This window comes from Chiloscyllium punctatum, chromosome 43 (genome assembly GCF_047496795.1).
Source record: "Chiloscyllium punctatum isolate Juve2018m chromosome 43, sChiPun1.3, whole genome shotgun sequence".
Classification (NCBI taxonomy): Eukaryota; Metazoa; Chordata; class Chondrichthyes; order Orectolobiformes; family Hemiscylliidae; genus Chiloscyllium; species Chiloscyllium punctatum.
Window position 1 is genome coordinate 21,247,435 of NC_092781.1, and position 17,141 is coordinate 21,264,575.

Below are 17,141 nucleotides of genomic sequence, written 5' to 3' on the forward strand. Positions count from 1 at the left end.
TACAATCTCCATACGATTCTTTGTGGTCATCTCTGTCTTTTCCCAGGGTTCAATACACATTGGGTTTGCGGGGAGAAGATGGGGAAGTGTGAGCGAACGTATAGTGGAGATTCCACCACCCGACTTGTATGCTTCTGTCCTTTTCCAGGCTGTTTCTTCGGAGATGAGAGAAAGGGAGGGACCTCGTGAAGGTGGGCATGTTCATGTTGTAAGTATTAGTGCTGGTATAGACGTTGGGGGTGGGTTGGATGGTGAGGTGCCCAGGGGGAGTTAGTCAACAGTGTTGGAATCATGCAGTGTTATTAGTGTGGGGACTACAGTGCAGGCGACAGAGAGAGACATAGACAGAGAGAGACAGAGAGACAGAGACAGATTGGAGGATTGCATTGCATTACTGAGAGTCTTGGAACATTTGACTCGTTCGGGGTTCCTTGCTGTAACGGATATAGAGGGACTGTCAGGGAACAGAGAGAATACGGTGAGACTTATCCTGGCAAAGCTGTGAAGGTTACCGTTGCTTGCCCATTATTGCTCAGCATTTCTTCAGATTATCTCTGCGTCGAGGTGAGCGTCTCCGGATCTTTTGTCCAAGTCTATCTCTAATAACGCCACAGACCACGTGCCTCAGATTCCATAGAATCTGTTTGAGTGGAGCTTACAAATCGCATGGAGAAGCCAGCATTGGTGTATTATATATCTTACCGCAAACATTTGCACACATTGTGTGCATTTTACGTTATAGGAAATTGAGATGTAAATATCTTGGGTGCTGCAATTTTAATGGATGATGTCAAGTTGAATCTGAACTGCCTCAACCAAGTGACTGCGAATTTAGTGAAAAATAAATTTCGTAAGTGTATCTGAGGTAAGTTGAAGATAGTGTTGTGAATGGAGCTCTATCCCAGGCTTTTCAGATTTGGTGTTGTGTGGTCAAAAGGACTAAATCCTAAACTTGCTCTGAATCAGCTGATGAGAAAATTTGACAAGAAAATATTGTATTTTACGCAGCATCTGCACACAGTGTGGACTTTTTGAGCATTACGGTCAAACATCATGGAAGCCTGGAGACAAGATGGCCTCGTTCGTTTGAGTGAAAGTACAATATAACATTGAGCGATAGACAAGCAATAACTTGTCTCAATACTGCTACTTCTGAAATATGCAAATAGTTTTCCAAGATACAAACGGCAAATAAATAAGGTGGTGATTCAACGATGGTTAAATGAAGAAACTAAAGATTGTGCTAAAACAAAAGAAGTGGCTTCAGATGAATTCCAGACTTTGTGGAAACGTCAGAATTCTGAAAAAAAAAATCCATAAAAGGACGGTCATGAAACTCATAAAGAAATCAAAATGCGAACATTATTACAAACGACCAGGAAACACAAACACTGACAAAGTATACTGTCTATAATTCAAAAAGGACAAAATAAAAGCAAGATCAACCGTGGAACTTTGGAATAGGGACGTGACAACATATCGTGGAGAACGGGGAAATAGTAGAGAAACGAACCAAATGGTTTGCATCAGCCTGCATGGAGGAAAGTCCAGCAAATCTCCCAGAGAGGCCATTCGATCATAAGAACTTCTGGAACAAAAGATACAAAATGAATTCATATTTGCAACAAGGTAATATTTTAAAAAGGCAGCTGGGTTGAGCTTTCATTAGTTTTACGGACCAGACTTACTTCATATCAGAACATCAGAATAGAAGGGCGATAGACATATTTATCGCACTGTCGATTATGGTGTTTTATTTTTCTGGACATACTGCAAATCTCGAAGCCACTGCAGACAACTGGAAGATAGTAAACGCGATCCAAACCTTTATTAACAGAAGAAAAGATAATGTGGAGAACTGTTGACGAATGAACTTGACATCGACATCGAACATTACAGAGCAGTACAGGCCCTTTGGCCCTCGATGTTGCATCGACCTGTCAAACCAATCTGAAGCCCATCTAACGTACACTATTCCATATACTTTCTACTCTCTATTGGGACCTGTTGGAATCCATCTTTAAAGATGAGAAAAAAGATATTCAGAAATTAACAGAAACATTGGAGAGAATCAGTGTGTTGTTCTGGCAGAGAAATCATACTTGACAAAGTTAAGAAATGATTGAATTTGTTTCTTGCAGCTTGGACAGTGTCGACACAGTGGAAGTGGAATATTTGGATTTCCAGGAGGCTTTCTGTAAGATCTTACATGGTGATTTCAGAAATGCAATAAAGGTAAAGGGTGTTTGGAGAAATACATTTCAATGGAAAGTTAAAGTTAGGTTTGCCTTCACTGAATGAAATGGGAATGTAGAAATAAATATATCATGAAGCACTTGTATGGCGTCTTGCTGAGACTACCTGGAATATTATGTACAGTTTTCATGTCCCAGTATCAGAGAATGTATACTGACCACAAAGAAACTCTAATGTATATTTCTCATGTTCGACCCTCAGATGGCGAGATTATCTGATGAAGATACTCGCTTGTGACCGATAGAATTTCGAAGAAGAGGTGAAACTTAGGAAATCTCAAAGCATATGACATGATGGAAATAAATAGAATGTTTCTATCGCTGTCTATTCTTGATTCAAGGAAAGAAAATCAACATAAGATTGCAATAAAGAGGAAATTCTTCACTTTGAGGAAACTGTCAAAGAGATGAACGGAAACCTACTCGCAGACAAGATTAACGAGAATCTCCAGATATTCCACACGCATGTAAAGTGGAACACAAGAAGCAAGGACTCATTAAAGACTTGCCATGTTGCATCGAAATTCAAGTTCGGGGCAGGAGACAGAGGGTGGTTGTAGAAAGCTGTTTGTGTGACTGGAGAACCGTGTCCCCTCCACCACCACCGGAATCAGTGCTGTGTCTCTTATTATTGGTGATATTCATAAGAGATGCAGATGTACATGTTGGGGCGCGTCCGAGTGGTGTGTGGCCATTGTGAACACTAAGTTTCAGTTTGACACAAACATTTGCCGCGTGGTTGACAGTGAAGAGGAAGGTCTTACCTTACAGGAAGACATAGATGGAATAGTAAGATGGGCAGATCAATGGCGGAAGGAATGGAACTCTGAGAAATATGAGGTGGTGTATTTTGGTAAAAGGAACCAGACAGGGGAGAAATCAATGAATGGCAGCAAACTGGGATGTTCAGGGGTGAATCTCCACAGGTGCTTCAATGCAACTGGGCAGGGTAAAAGATGAGTTGAGAAGGCAGCAGCGACCGCGGTGATAGCGATTCATTCAGTGAGACGTTGATTACAAAAGCTGGACAGATCTTTGTTTCGGCCATAGATGGGATACGGTGTGCAGTTCTAAGTGCCACATTACAGGAAGAATGTGATTGCACGGGTGGGGTGCAGAGGAGATTCACCAGTGTGTAACCGAGGATGGAGCCTAACAACTAAGAAGACAAGTTGGATAAGTTCTGATTTTCTGCTGTGGAGTAGGTAAAGCGGAGGGGGATGTGTTTCAGAAAGATATGATTATGAACCACATGGAGAGTGTGGATATACAGGAGTTGTTTATTTAGTCAGAGCGCCAACAATAAGGGAACACACTTTGAAAGTGAACGCTTTGAGATTTGGAAACGATTTGTGAATTTGTTTTCACGCAGAGGTTGTTGGAATCGGCAATGTATTTCCTGAGAGGGTAGTTGACAAGCGTGACCTCACAACTATTAAGAATTAATTGGATGAGCACTTGAAGTGTCATAACATTCCCGTCTACGGGCTTCGTGATGGAAAATGGGACGAATGTAGATTATGCTGGATTACTGATAGTTCAGAGTCGATGCTTCTCTGATTGAGAAAGGTCAATCGTTGAGCAGCTCATGACAGAATGTGCTGTGTTTCCGGACAATATATTAACAATGGTTGAAGAAGTTAACTTTAATGCCTTATAAACAGTATGTCGATGTATATGGAAATATAAAGCAAGTGCAGCTTCTGTAGTCTGAAGGCAGAGAATGGAGAACAAGGAAATGGCAGAACCACGAAGAAACTCTGCCTTCAGTTCTGCCTTCCAGATGAATGTTTAAAAACATCTTCCCAGAAAACTGGCAAACCTAAGGGTTAAGTAGGGTGGGCATTGAGAGCTTTTCCTTGGATGGTGAAGGCTGAAATAGGGGACATAACGTCAATTGAGGGTTGTTAGGTTTTTGACCGATGTTATGGGTAGTTTCTTCTCTGAGAGTAGTAGAGAATGGAACGCCCTGCCCGCTACAGTAATACAGTCGCCGACGTTAAGGGCATTTAAATGGGCATTGGACATTCATACGTAGCTTAATGGAACTGAGTAGTTTCGATGGGCATCAGATTATATTCACTGAACGGTGCAACATCGAAGTCCGAAGGCCCTGTATTACGTTGTAACGTCCTATGATCTATGTTCAATGCTCTATGTTTTAAGCTGGTGGGAAAAGGGAAGAGAATGAAATTAGTAAATGCCTGGTTTTGGAGAAATTATTGGGATTGAAAGTGTTGGACAGAGACAAGGTCAACATAGAATTACGAAATGGGAATTATATTTGAGAAAATGACAGGCTGATATAATTTCGAGAAGCAACCTGTGCAAGTTGTTATGATTTTCAGAAAGAATTTTCTTAAGTCCCGAAGCCGAGTGTTCACTGACGGTTCCAATACTTTTTGCATAATTCACAACTATATATATGCTGAAGCAGGCTACTCCGCCCATCAAGAGATTTAAACAGGCACAGAATGGGATATTTCAGCCATTCGAGGCGGTTCTCAGCAATTGGAGTCGATTTTTTTCATATCTCATGCCTGTTACAAAGAAAATGGACAGGAATATTACGCTTTCCGAAACTGCTGCACAGGATTACGGGGAGGAATGGCAACTGAGCTGGAAGCAGTGATTAATGAGAGAAATTAGCTTCTTTATCAGCTTAACAGAAAGTAAGGACGGCAGTGACACAGTGACCAGTACTGTTTGTAATCACATGAAAAAAAAACAACTACATTTCTGGATGGCACGAAGTAGTTAGGAAACTAAGTTATCAAGGATGTAGACAATCGGCAGATATTGAATCAGTAAATGCATCAGCAACGGACAACAGTTTCCTCATTTCCCCTTCCCCCACCTCACCCTAGTTCCAAACTACCAGCTCAGTAACTGTCCCCATTACTTGTCCGCACTTTTCCTACCTGCCTATCTCCTTTTCCTCCTATCCACTCCACCCTCTCCTCCCTGACCTATCATCTTCATCCCCTCCCCCACTCACCCATTGTACTCTATGCTACTTTCTCCCAACCCCACCCTCCCCGACCTTATCTCTCCACACTTCAGGCTCACTGCCTTTATTCCTGATGAAGGGGTTTTGCCCGAAACGTCGATTTCGAAGCTCCTCGGATGCGGCCTGAACTGCTGTGCTCTTCCAGCACCACTGATCCAGAATCTGGTTCCCAGCATCTGCAGTCATTGTTTTTACCCCACTACTGATTTTCTGATGAGTGGAAGGCTATTGATGCCGCAGCTGCTGATGGCTCACAATGCCTCTTGGATGCCCAGCTTCCACTTGCTCAGTCACTTATAATTATGTCCGACTTCGCAGGGGAAAGTGCCACATAAGACAGTTGGCAATAACTTCAAGATGACGCTGAGACTTGCCCTCCACCAGGGCAGTCGGCATATTGCTCTGACAGAACGTTTTAGGGGCAGATCCATCTGTGACAAATAGTTTGGTGAGAATGTTTCACTCTTGTTGGTTGACCCATCAATTCTCGCAGTCGGGCTACAGAGTATTGGAAGACTCGCCCTACTCGATGAGTGTTGGGCCTGTGGAGACACTGACAGAGCTGCCTCCGATTTGTTTTCGACAGCACGGGGAACTGAGTTATTACTGAAAGCTAGCGTGGAGGTCAACAGATGTCCATCATCAGGTTATTTCCTTGATCATCTCCAAAACCATGAGATTTCCCGGGTTCTGATATCAATGTTGACGAATTCCAGGGAAACTCCTTTCTTGACTGCATCCCACGATGAACCCAGCACTGATGGATCTGCCTGACAGTGGGGCAGGATATACCCAGGGATCATGATTGGGGATTCATGAAACATTACTCATCAGTCCTGATTCTGTGATTATGACGGTGTCTGACAGTTTCATGACTGGATCAACATGAGAAAAAAAAGGCGAAAATGGAGCAGGAAATAACGGGTTAAAATGCTGAATGAAACGCATGCTATCAGATTGTGTTTTCTATTCTCAAAACAGACTAAGGAATTCACATTGAGTGAATGGATAATATTCAATGATATTAGACGGACATGGCTGTAGAGTGACCGAGATTGGAAACTCAATATCCAGAGCTGTTTCGATTTGGGAGTGCTAATGTTATGAAGACGTGGGTGTACTTTCAGAGAGTTAACAGCAAAAGCCTACCGGACACAGCACCAATTGTTCTCAGAGAGGAAACAATGTAACACTGGGCTGAAAAACTCGATTGGTTTTTTGCTTGAAGACAAAAAACACATTCGAATTCGGGCAACTAGTTTAAATTATCCCCGAAATGCATCAAACGTCAATCAAGTTTGAATCGAGTATATTGACAATCTTGAGGGCTGATGACACATTCCGATGGTCTTCAGTATAAGACCAGGGAAAATTGAACAAGTAGGAAGTGAAGTGCCACGACCGAGCATTTAAGCAGAGTGCCTAAAAAATTACTCTTCTAAAAAAGCACCTATTCGATTAATTAAGCAGGAATTCCTAACCAGAAGGAAAAAAAGACGCAGGAAGATTTTAGAACCGAAAGCTCTATGGTTTTAAGATACATTGCTGTTTTTTCCTTAATTACGATCTTAATTGAGCGTTTTGTCAACCTCGTATTAAAGAAAGGAAGGTGAATATAGCTTAGAGATCACAATTGTAAATAAAGGTTAATTAGATTAGATTACTTACAGTATGGAAACCGGCCCTTCGGCCCAACAAGGCCACACCGACGCAGCCCACCCAGACACATTTCCCTACACCTAACACGACGGGAAATTTAACTTGGCCAATTCACCTAACCTGCACATTTTTGGATTGTGGGAGGAAACCGGAGCACTCGGAGGAAACCCACGCAGACACAGGGAGAACGTGCAAACTCCACACAGAGAGTCACCTGAGGGGGGAATTGAACGCGGGTCTCTGGCACTGTGAGGCAGCAGTGCTAGCCACTGTGCCACCGTGCCGCCCACAAATTATGCGCTGTTTTACTTCAGGAAATAAAGTTGTGAATTTTTACTTTGAATCGTCCGTGGCGACTCGAATATTTGCAGAATACTGCATGGAATAAATCTTTTCTGTGTTCCTGGTTTTAAATTTAACAGGAGCGTTTACCCCCGTAACGTCTCAAATATACAGAAATGAAAAGGAAGTGAGAGAGTTCTCGGAATAATGAATGGTATCTGGACGATCACAAAAGACGATTCTACAAATCAGGATTGATGTATTGTCTTAATAATGATGTTTTTCCTGCAAAGTCCCAGTTGAATTGAGCTTGGGGAGAGATTCTCACCACGATGCTGAGTTGGTCTCAGCAAACACAATGGGAAGACGTGCCTTTGTGATGTGAGTCTCTATGACTCTGCCACATTTCATATCCGACATTCCCGGGAGGATTCCGCATTCGACATTCCCGCAGCATTTTATATACGACATTCCCCAGAATATTCCATAACTGACCTTCTCCAGGCCAATCCTCATCTGACATTCTGCAGACCAGTCTGTACGCACATTCTTCAGCAGTCATTCTCCGGACCGTTCTGAACACAGCATTCCTCAGAACATTCTATAACTGACATTTCCAAAAACATTCTCCACCCTACATGTTTCAGAACATTATAAGACTGATATTCTCCGGATGTTTCTTTAATTGCCATTCTCGAGAACAATTTATAACGGACATTCTCTGGAAAATACTACACCTAATTTTACCTGGACCATTCATCCGCTGACATTCCCCAGGACATTCTGTACCTAACATTCTCTGGATCAATCTACGCGCAACTTTCTATAATGGCCATTCTCTAGAACATTCTAAAATTAAGATTCCCCAGAACATACAAAACCCAACATTCCCTGGAACATTCGAGAACTGACATTGCTGGAAACTTTCTACAACTGACAATCCCCGGAACGTTCTACACCCGGTTCTCTGTAACGGCTATTCCTCAGAACATTGTATCCCTCACATTCCCTGGGGCATTACCTTACGAACATTCCTGGAACTTTCTACACTGACATTCCAAAACTGACATTCCCCAGAACATTCTATAACTTACATTCCCCGGAAAACTGTAATTACATTACCAAGAACATTCCAAAACCGACATGTTCTGAGATATTCCAGTACTGATATTCTCTGTAGCATTCAAAACCCAACATTCCCTGGAATATTCTATAACTGATATTCGTCAGAACATCGTTAAACCGATATTCCCCAGAACAATCTACAATCGACATTCGCGAGAACATTCTGTCTCCATCATTCTTTGAAATGTTCTGCACCCGACATTCCCTGAATCACTCAATCCCTGAATGTTTTAGTGACTGGCCGAACGTAAGTTAATAGAGCAACAGCTAAGACCGCTAGTTAAGATGCTGTTTCATGGAGAAGGAGACACTGTCCTGAAGTCTTCTTCCGCATTTAAAGGGGTGAGTATGTTTTTCCTGCGTTTACATTTCTTCCCGACACAGGATCAACCATAACTTAAATGAAAAGACAGAAATTTTCACCTCCATTTGTCTTCAAGGAACTAAGACAGAATCCTTCAGGACGGCGACGTTTTCACACTTCGTATTAGGAAATGGAAAAAAGTGACCTGTGTCTGATCTCGAGTGATCGAATGTGCAGAAATGTTCCAGAAACCATCTATTATTATGACTGGTTCTTTGTGTGTTTGGGGAAGGGGGAGGCGTTCTTGTATTATATGATTATTTTTGTCATTAATTTAGAAAGTCCGATTTGTTATTTCAGCTTCAATTATTATAATAAATCTCTGATTATGGTGACACGTACGAAAATTTCACTCTGTCGTCAATCAAACTGGTCAATTTGCCTCCAGGCTGATGCATACTGTCTTTGTTTGCTTCCTCATAGTTAACGTCGTTACGATCTACGTCCTGCTTTGTAAAGATTGTGGATTATCTTCATGTGTCAGACGTTACTTGGGGGCGATGGCAGTGGCGGATCTACTGGTCATTATCCTTGACCTGATATTGAGACAAATTCCCATCGTATTTCAGAAATCGTTTTATTTCCTGTTCTCCATCCGCGTGTGTAATATCCACGCTGTCCTGCTTTATGCAGCCACTGACTGCTCTGTCTGGTTCACCGTCACTTTCACCTTTGATCGGTTTGTAGCCATTTGTTGCCAGAAGCTGAAAATTAAATATTGCAGTGAGAAAACGGCAGCTGTGGTTCTGGGAGCAGTGACTGTGCTGAGCTGTTTAAAGAACATTTTCTGGTATTTTATGCTCGGAGGTCGCTATAATCTGTTTAACCTACCCTGGTTTTGTCATGAGCGAACAACTGGTGATTCCATGTTTGCCTGGGCCATAATCGAGTTCCTCCACTACATTATAACCCCGGGTCTCCCTTTTCTCCTGATTCTACTGCTCAATGTTATCACCGTCAGACACATTTTAAAGGCCAGCAGAGCGCGGAGGAGACTCCGGGCTCACACCAATGAAGCCGCTCAGTCTGACACAGAAATGAGAAATCGAAAAAAATCCATCATTTTATTGTGTGTGATCTCGGCCAATTTCATCCTGTTTTGGTCAACGTTAATGCTGTATTCTATTTGGTACCAGATGCGAGTGTTTGTGCATAGCAGTTTGCGACTAGATTTCTTTGTGCTGGATTTGGGCATTATGCTGCAGCTCCTCAGCTGCTGCACAAACACCGTGATTTATGCAGTCACCCAGACTAAGTTCAGACAGCAGCTGAAGCAAGTGCTGAAATTCCCCTTTACACAAATTCATCAATCAATCAAATTCACTCAATAATCAATCTATCCGTGGGTTTCTCATTTCATTTCAATGTTTCAACAATGAAGCAGCTTGTCGCTATGATAACAGACTGAAGTTAGTGCTGGTTTGTTCAATCTTGTCCCACAGCGGATTACAGGGACGTATTTCAAGGTTTCTCTCAACCCAATGATCAGCAAGATAAGGCACCATCCCATTGGCTGTACCAAATACATCAATTTGTCAGCAATAAAAATGTTCATTGTGAAGTGCCATGCAGCAGAACCAACGATATTAGTGTTTGTCATTGTGTTGAAAAAGCTGAGCTGAGATAGACAGACTCAGCCCCAAGCCCTGCTCCTTAGAGAAGTGGAGGCGAACGGGACTGTGCTCAAGAGTTGTGTTTAAATCATCCTGTGCATGTTTTCACCTGTGGGTCACCCACCGCAACCAGGCCATGGGCATAATTCATCTCTCTACCCCGTTGATACAATTTCCACTCAATCGCATCCGTCTATCTCTCTCTATTCTTCCGTTCCTCTTTCCCCTTTGACCCCTCTCTTGCACCATTTCGCCAGATGCTCTCCCCCTCTCGTCATTTCTTTCCCTCTGTCTCTCTGCACACACTCTATTTCTCTCCCCTTCTGCCTTTCACTCTCACTCATCCTACCCCACCGCCACCCTCCATCTCTCACCCACCCGATTTTTTCTCCGTCATTCTTATTTATCACCCTCCCTTTCTCTCTCACACCCCTGCTGTCTCTGTCTCCATCATTTTTATCTCTCCCTAATTTTCTCCCTCCTCCCAACAACCCTACAGCTGTCTTACCTTCCACACCTCCATCAAACTCTCCACATCTTTCCCATCACTGGGTCAGAGGGAGAGAGAAGGACGAGCGAGTGGGTGTGTCTGATAAATTCGGAAGGAGAGGGAGAGCGAGAGATTCATTGAGACTGAAAGGTAAGTGAGAGAGAGTGGGAGTGTGAGCGAGAGAAAGAGGCGATAGAGCATCGCGCAGGAGACTGACAGGAAGGTGAGCAAAAAGTTTAAAAACTCACCCTTAGCATCGGTGCCCGCCATTGCTTTTCGAGCAGTAGGGTGTTCGCGAGCGTCGAGCAAGTGGGTGTCGGGCATGTAAGCAAAATATTCCTAACCGCTCCTCTGACCGCGACCAAGCCATTGTTATTCCAACATGATGTGTGGGAGCTTCGAGTAGGAGGCTGTCGGAGAGGTCACGAGTTTCCATATTTGGGCACTTGCTTTAGCTTAAACATTACTCATGTGGTGCCTTCCAGCAATCCTTCTCTAAACAAACAAAAATCAGTGCATCGGTTAGTGAGATGATGTATTTTCTTTCGTGTTTCACTTTTTCAGCGGTGCATTTGGAAACTTAGAGCAGTAGGAGAGGAGGTTCACGGAGTTGAATATTCCTCCTGCAGTATGTGGGAGGACACGGTCACCTCTAATGTACCTGCTGACTATATTTGTGGGAAGTGCACGCAGCTGCAGGTCCTTGAGGACCCTTTCATTGAACTGGAGCTGGAGCTGGATGAATTTCGGATCATTCAGGAGGCGGAGGGCGTTATTAATAAGGTTTTCAGGGCCGTGGTTATTCGACAGCTCCGTGAAGAAGGGAGTTGGGTTACCATCAGGTGATCAAAAGGGAGCCGCCAGGCAGTGCAGGTTTCTCCTGTGGTCTTTTCCCTCAAAATACGTAAACCATGTTGGATGCTGTTGCAGGGAGGACCACGTACCAGTGATACGCTGTGGAGCAGAGCTACGTCTCGAAGACTCTGTCCCTGTCAGTCAGAGTGGAGTGGGGAAAAGGAGCAGAGCTTCAATCATTGCAGATTTCATAGACCTGGGACAGATATGAGATTTTGTGGTAACTAAGGAGAGACTCGCGATGGGTGTGTTCCCACTTGTGTGCGACAATTCGTGATGTCTCTGCTCGTGTTTTCCAGATCCTTGATTGGGAACAAGAGCAGTTCCAAGTTGTGGTCCACATAGGCACATCGAGGAAGAAAAATAGGGATTGGAGACAGCAATTCAGGGAGCTAGGATGGAACCTGAGAGCAGGAACACACTGAGTTATTATCTTTGGTTTGTTGTCCTTGCCACGTGCTAGTGAAGTAACGAACAGTGAGAATGCGGAGCTGAACCCGTGACTGCAGGACAGTACAGAAGGGAAGGTTTTGGATTGTTGGATAATTCGAGCTCTTTCTGAGGAATGTGGGACTTCATAAAACAGCATGGTCTTCACGTGAAGCAGAGGGAGACCAGTACCCTGGAAGAAATTTGGAAACTCCCTTCGGGGAGAGTGTTTATACTAACGCAACAGAAGTTTGGGAACCTGAGTTGGCATTACAGTGTACAGGATGTTGAGGGTGCTGATGTCAGGGATATTTTTGAAATGTTGCGAGAGGGCACTGGCAATCAAGATGTTGGTTTGAAATGTGTGTGCTTCAATGACAGGAGACTAAGAAACAAAGAGAGGGTGAAAGTGCAGCATTGATTGTAATGTGGTCGTTGTAGAGGCATGGCTGGAGGAAGGAAAGGAATGGTTGTTCCCGATTCCAGGATAGAGATGCTTCTGCAAGAATAGAGAAGATGTTAAAAGAGCCAAGCATATGTCGTATTTTTAAACAAGAGTTGTAATACTGCAGATGAGATAACTCATATTGAGTTTGAGGACTTATCCACTGAGGTACTTTTGATGTGGTTAGAAACAGAAAAGGAGAGTTCACTCTACTGGGAGTTTTCTGTATGCCTCCGAAATATTCCAAGGATGTAGAGGAAGGGATGGCTAAGATGATACCCGATTGTAGCGAGACTAACAAGATGATTCTAATGGGGAACTTTGACTTCCCCAATATAAGCTGGGAATGCTATAGTTACAAGCAGTTTAGGTGGATCAGCATTTGTACAATGTGTGCAGAATGGTTTTTGACACAATATGTTGAATGGCCAACAAGGGAAGATGCTATATTGGAGTTGGTATTGGGGAATGAACCCGGCAACGTGTTCGATTTGTCGGTAGGTGAGCTCTTTGGCAATAGTGAACATAATTCGGTTATGTTTACAATAGCAGCGATAGGTATATATTGCAAGGAAAGAGGTAGGAATGGGGGTGAAAGCAATTATGATGTGATCAGTTAAGATTTAGGATGGACAGGATGGGGAAGGAAACTGCAGGGGACTGGCACACCTGACCTATGGAGCTTAATCAAGGAACAGCTACTGCAGATTCCTGATAAGAATATATCTATTAGTGGTGAAGGCAGTTATCAAAGAATTTGAAACACTTGACAAGAGGAAGAATGCTTATGCGAGGGTAAGGCAAGACGTCTAGGTTAGCGGGCGCAAGCCTTATAAGTTAGACAGAAAATATCCACAAAGAGGGCTCAGAAGAGACAGTAGGGTGCACGAGAAGTTGTTGTTGAATATGATCAAGGAAAAACCCAAGACGTTTTACAATGAAATCAGAAATAAAAGAATGACTGGATTACGATGAGGGCCAATCAAAGACAGTAGTGGTAATTTGTGTGTGGAATCTGAGCACATGGGGAAAGCATTTCATAAATATTTTTCGTCAATTTCCATATTGGAAAACAGCAATGCTTTTGATAAAGCAGAGATACAGGCTACAAATTTAACAGGGATTGGCGTTGACAAAGAGGATGTTTTCATAAATCGAGAAGATCCGAATTTAGCTAAAATCCTTGGCCGGATGAGATTTATACTCAGATTCTCTGGGAAGCCAGGGAGGAGATTGCAGATACTTTGGCTTCGATCTTTATGTCGTCATTGTCGTCAGGAGTATTGCCAGAAGACTGGAGGATAAGAAACGTTGTTCTTTTGTGTCAGAAGGGGAATCAGGGCAACGCTTCTAATTCTAGGTCTTTTAGACATCCTTCGATTGTGGGTAAGTTGTGAAAGGATTTGAAGAAATAGGATGTATTCTTATTCTGGAAAGGAATAAATTGATTAGGGGTCGCCAACACAGTTTTGCGAAGGGTAGGTCGTGTCTCATTTGATTATTGCGTTCTTTGAGAAGGTGACAAAAAACAGGTGGATGAAGGTCAAGACGTGTATGTGGACATCCGTAAAGCATTTGATTCGTTACCACGCAATAGGCTATTGCGTATAATACGGTGTTTTTGCATTGAATGTCATAGCGGTTTGGATCAGAAATTTGCTCGCTGAAATAAGGTACAGGGACGTGGTTGATGGGAAATGTTTATCCTGGAGCTCTGTTGTCAGTGGAGTTCCGTAAGGATCTGTTTGGGAGCCACTGCTGTTTGTTATTTTTATAAATGATCTGGATATGGGCGGAGAAGGATGGATTATTGCGAATGACGTGAAGGTGGGCAGAGTTGTGGATAGCGCTGAAGGATGTCGTGGGTTACAGAGGAACACCGATAAGATGCACAGCTTGTTTCAGCAGTGGCAAGTAAAGTTTAAAACAGATAAGTGTGAGGTAGTTCACTTTGGAAGGAGTAACAGGAATGCACAGTACTGGAATCATGGTAAAATCCTTTGCAGAACGGAGAGTTCACGGTGTCCAGGCGTATAACTCACGAAAAGTTTCTCCACGTGTTGGTAGGGTTGTTAAGAAGGCATAGGTTTGGTTGACGTTTGTTTGCAGAGCGACTTACTTTCGGAGCCAAGAGGTTATGCTTCAGCTGTACAAGACACTGTAAAGTTTGCGCTTGCAGTATTGAATGCAGTTCTGGTCAACGCATTAGAGGAAGGGTGTGGAGACTTTGGAAATAGTGCAGAGGCGATTTACTAGGATGTTGTCTGGTTTGGCAGAAGGTCCTCTGAGGGACGTCTGAGGCTTTCTTCGTTGGAGAAACCAAAGTTGAAAGGATTTAATCGAGACACATAAGGTACTCAGAGCGTTCGACTGGCTGGACAATCACAGCCATTTTCATCCAATGGTGAAGGCTAATACGACGAGACATCGCTTTAAATAGAGGGCTGATAGATGTAGAACAGATATTAGGGGTAGAGTCTTTACTCAGTGTGTAGTAGGGGCGTGGAACGGCCTTCCTGCAGAAATTGCAGACTCACCGACGTTAAGTGAATTTTAATAGACATTGGGCATGCATATTGTAAGTTATCGGATTGTGTAGGTTAGATGGGCATCAGATAATTTTGATAGGTCTGCGCAACATCGAGGGCTGAAGTGCCTGTGCTACGCAGTAACGTTGTATGTTCTATATTCGATGAGTGCGAGTGCTACAGAGAGAGGGAAAAGGGTAGCCTGAGAGGGAGTCAGGGCAGAGTAGAGAGAGAGAGAATGGGACGGGAATAGAGAAAGACTGTGAGGAAGATATAGAGAGTGAGGGATGCACAGACAGAGTGTTGGAGGAGATGAGAGAGAATGAGGGAGAGTTATGGGGTGTCGAGACAGAGAGAGAGGCAGAGGATAGAGAGAGACAGTTGGATTTCGGCAAAAATGAGATACAGAAAGGAAGGTGTGTCGAGAAAAGGAGGGTTACAAAGAGAGTGGGAGAAAGAGCGATGGTAGTAGGAAGGGAAGAGTGGTAATGGAGAATAGAGAGAAAGATTGGGGAAGTTGATTGAGAGAACGAAAGAGAGTAGGAGGCCGGTAGAGAGAGTGGGGAGAACTGAAGCGAGACAGAGATAATGGGGCCGTGAGAGAGATAGTTGAAAGGGGGACGGAGAGACACAGAGAGGTAGGGGTGTTGAGAGAGAGAAAGCGAAATTGGGAGGTTGACGAGGAACAGACAGAGTGGGGGTGGAGAGAGAGGAAGCGTGGGGGAGTGGGATAGAGGGAAGTTCAGTGAGTGGGATAGAAGGAGAGAGGCAGCGGGAGCGGACTGTCGAGAGACAGTGGTGGGGTGAAGATGGCGAGAGTGGAAAGTGGGTACACAGAGAGAGAGTGACAGGTGTACGGTGAGAATGCAAGGAGATTATGGAGACTGAGCGAGTGGAACAAGATCAGAGAGAGTAGGAGTGTCTTAGAGTGAGAGATTGAGAGCGGGTTAGAAAGAGGGAAAGAGAATCAGAGGGTGCTGGGAATAGTGTGAATGTATTGGAGGGGTGATGAGAGAGACAGGGTGAGGAGGGCATAGAGATATAGGAAGAGCAAGAATGGCGGAGCGGTCCAGAGAAAGAGTAGGGGAGTGAAACGAGAGTATGCTTGTGGTTGGGAGAGATGGAGAGTGAGGGAGGGCGCTAAAGAAAGAGAGTGTATGTGAGGTGGCAAGGAGTTATGACAGGGATAGGGAGGACTGACGATCGAGAGAGATAGGCAGGCGGGTAGTGTGAGTGCGGGGTTGGAGAGAGGATGGGGTGAGCATTCGCGAGAGAGGAAGAAACAGTGGGCCAGGCGAATAGAGTGAGTTGGAGTTGGATAGGGAGGAAGATTGGGAGGGGGGATAGAGAGAGGTTGAGCATGCCTGGGCATGGGGTGGTAGCGAGAGAGAGAGAGATAGAAAGAGAGTGAGGGACCAGGGAGAGAGACTGAGAGCGTGCTCGAGAGGCTGGGCAGGGTATGGAGAGGCTGTGTGTGAGAGGGTGGTGAGAGAGAGAGAGAGATGGAGTCGATGTTTCGAGACAGAGACAGAGAGAGGGAGAGAGAGAGAGAGACAGGGAGGGGTTAGCGAGTGAGTGTGGGAGAGGGCAGGCAGAGAGATGGGAGTGTCGAGAAAGAGAGCATGGGACTGTTACAGAGAGAGAGAGTGACAAGGATGTTCGAGGGAGGAAGAGATTGTGGGGTGTGTGGAATAGAGAGCGCGGAAGGGATGTAGAGACAGGGAGAATGGGAGTGTTGCAGAGACAGACAGAGTTGGAGGAAGGAGGAGAGTTAAACAGAAACGGAGCTGGAGGTAGAGGAGGGGGTTGAAAGAGTGCGAGAGATGCTTACAGAGAGAGCAAGGAAGTGGGTGGTGGTAGCGAGGGAGATAATGGAGGGACTAGAGAGGGAGATAGTGGGCGAGGTGTCGGCGAGGCAGAGAAACACAGTGGGAGGCAGGCAGAGAGACAGAGTGTGGGAGAGATGGAGAAAGAGAGAGGCTGAGGGTCAGAGAGAGAGATTTGGAACAGAGAGAGGCTGACTTGGAGAGGAGGGGTGTCGAGAGAACGTGCGATTTGGAAGTCGTTCACAGAGGGAGAAATAGTG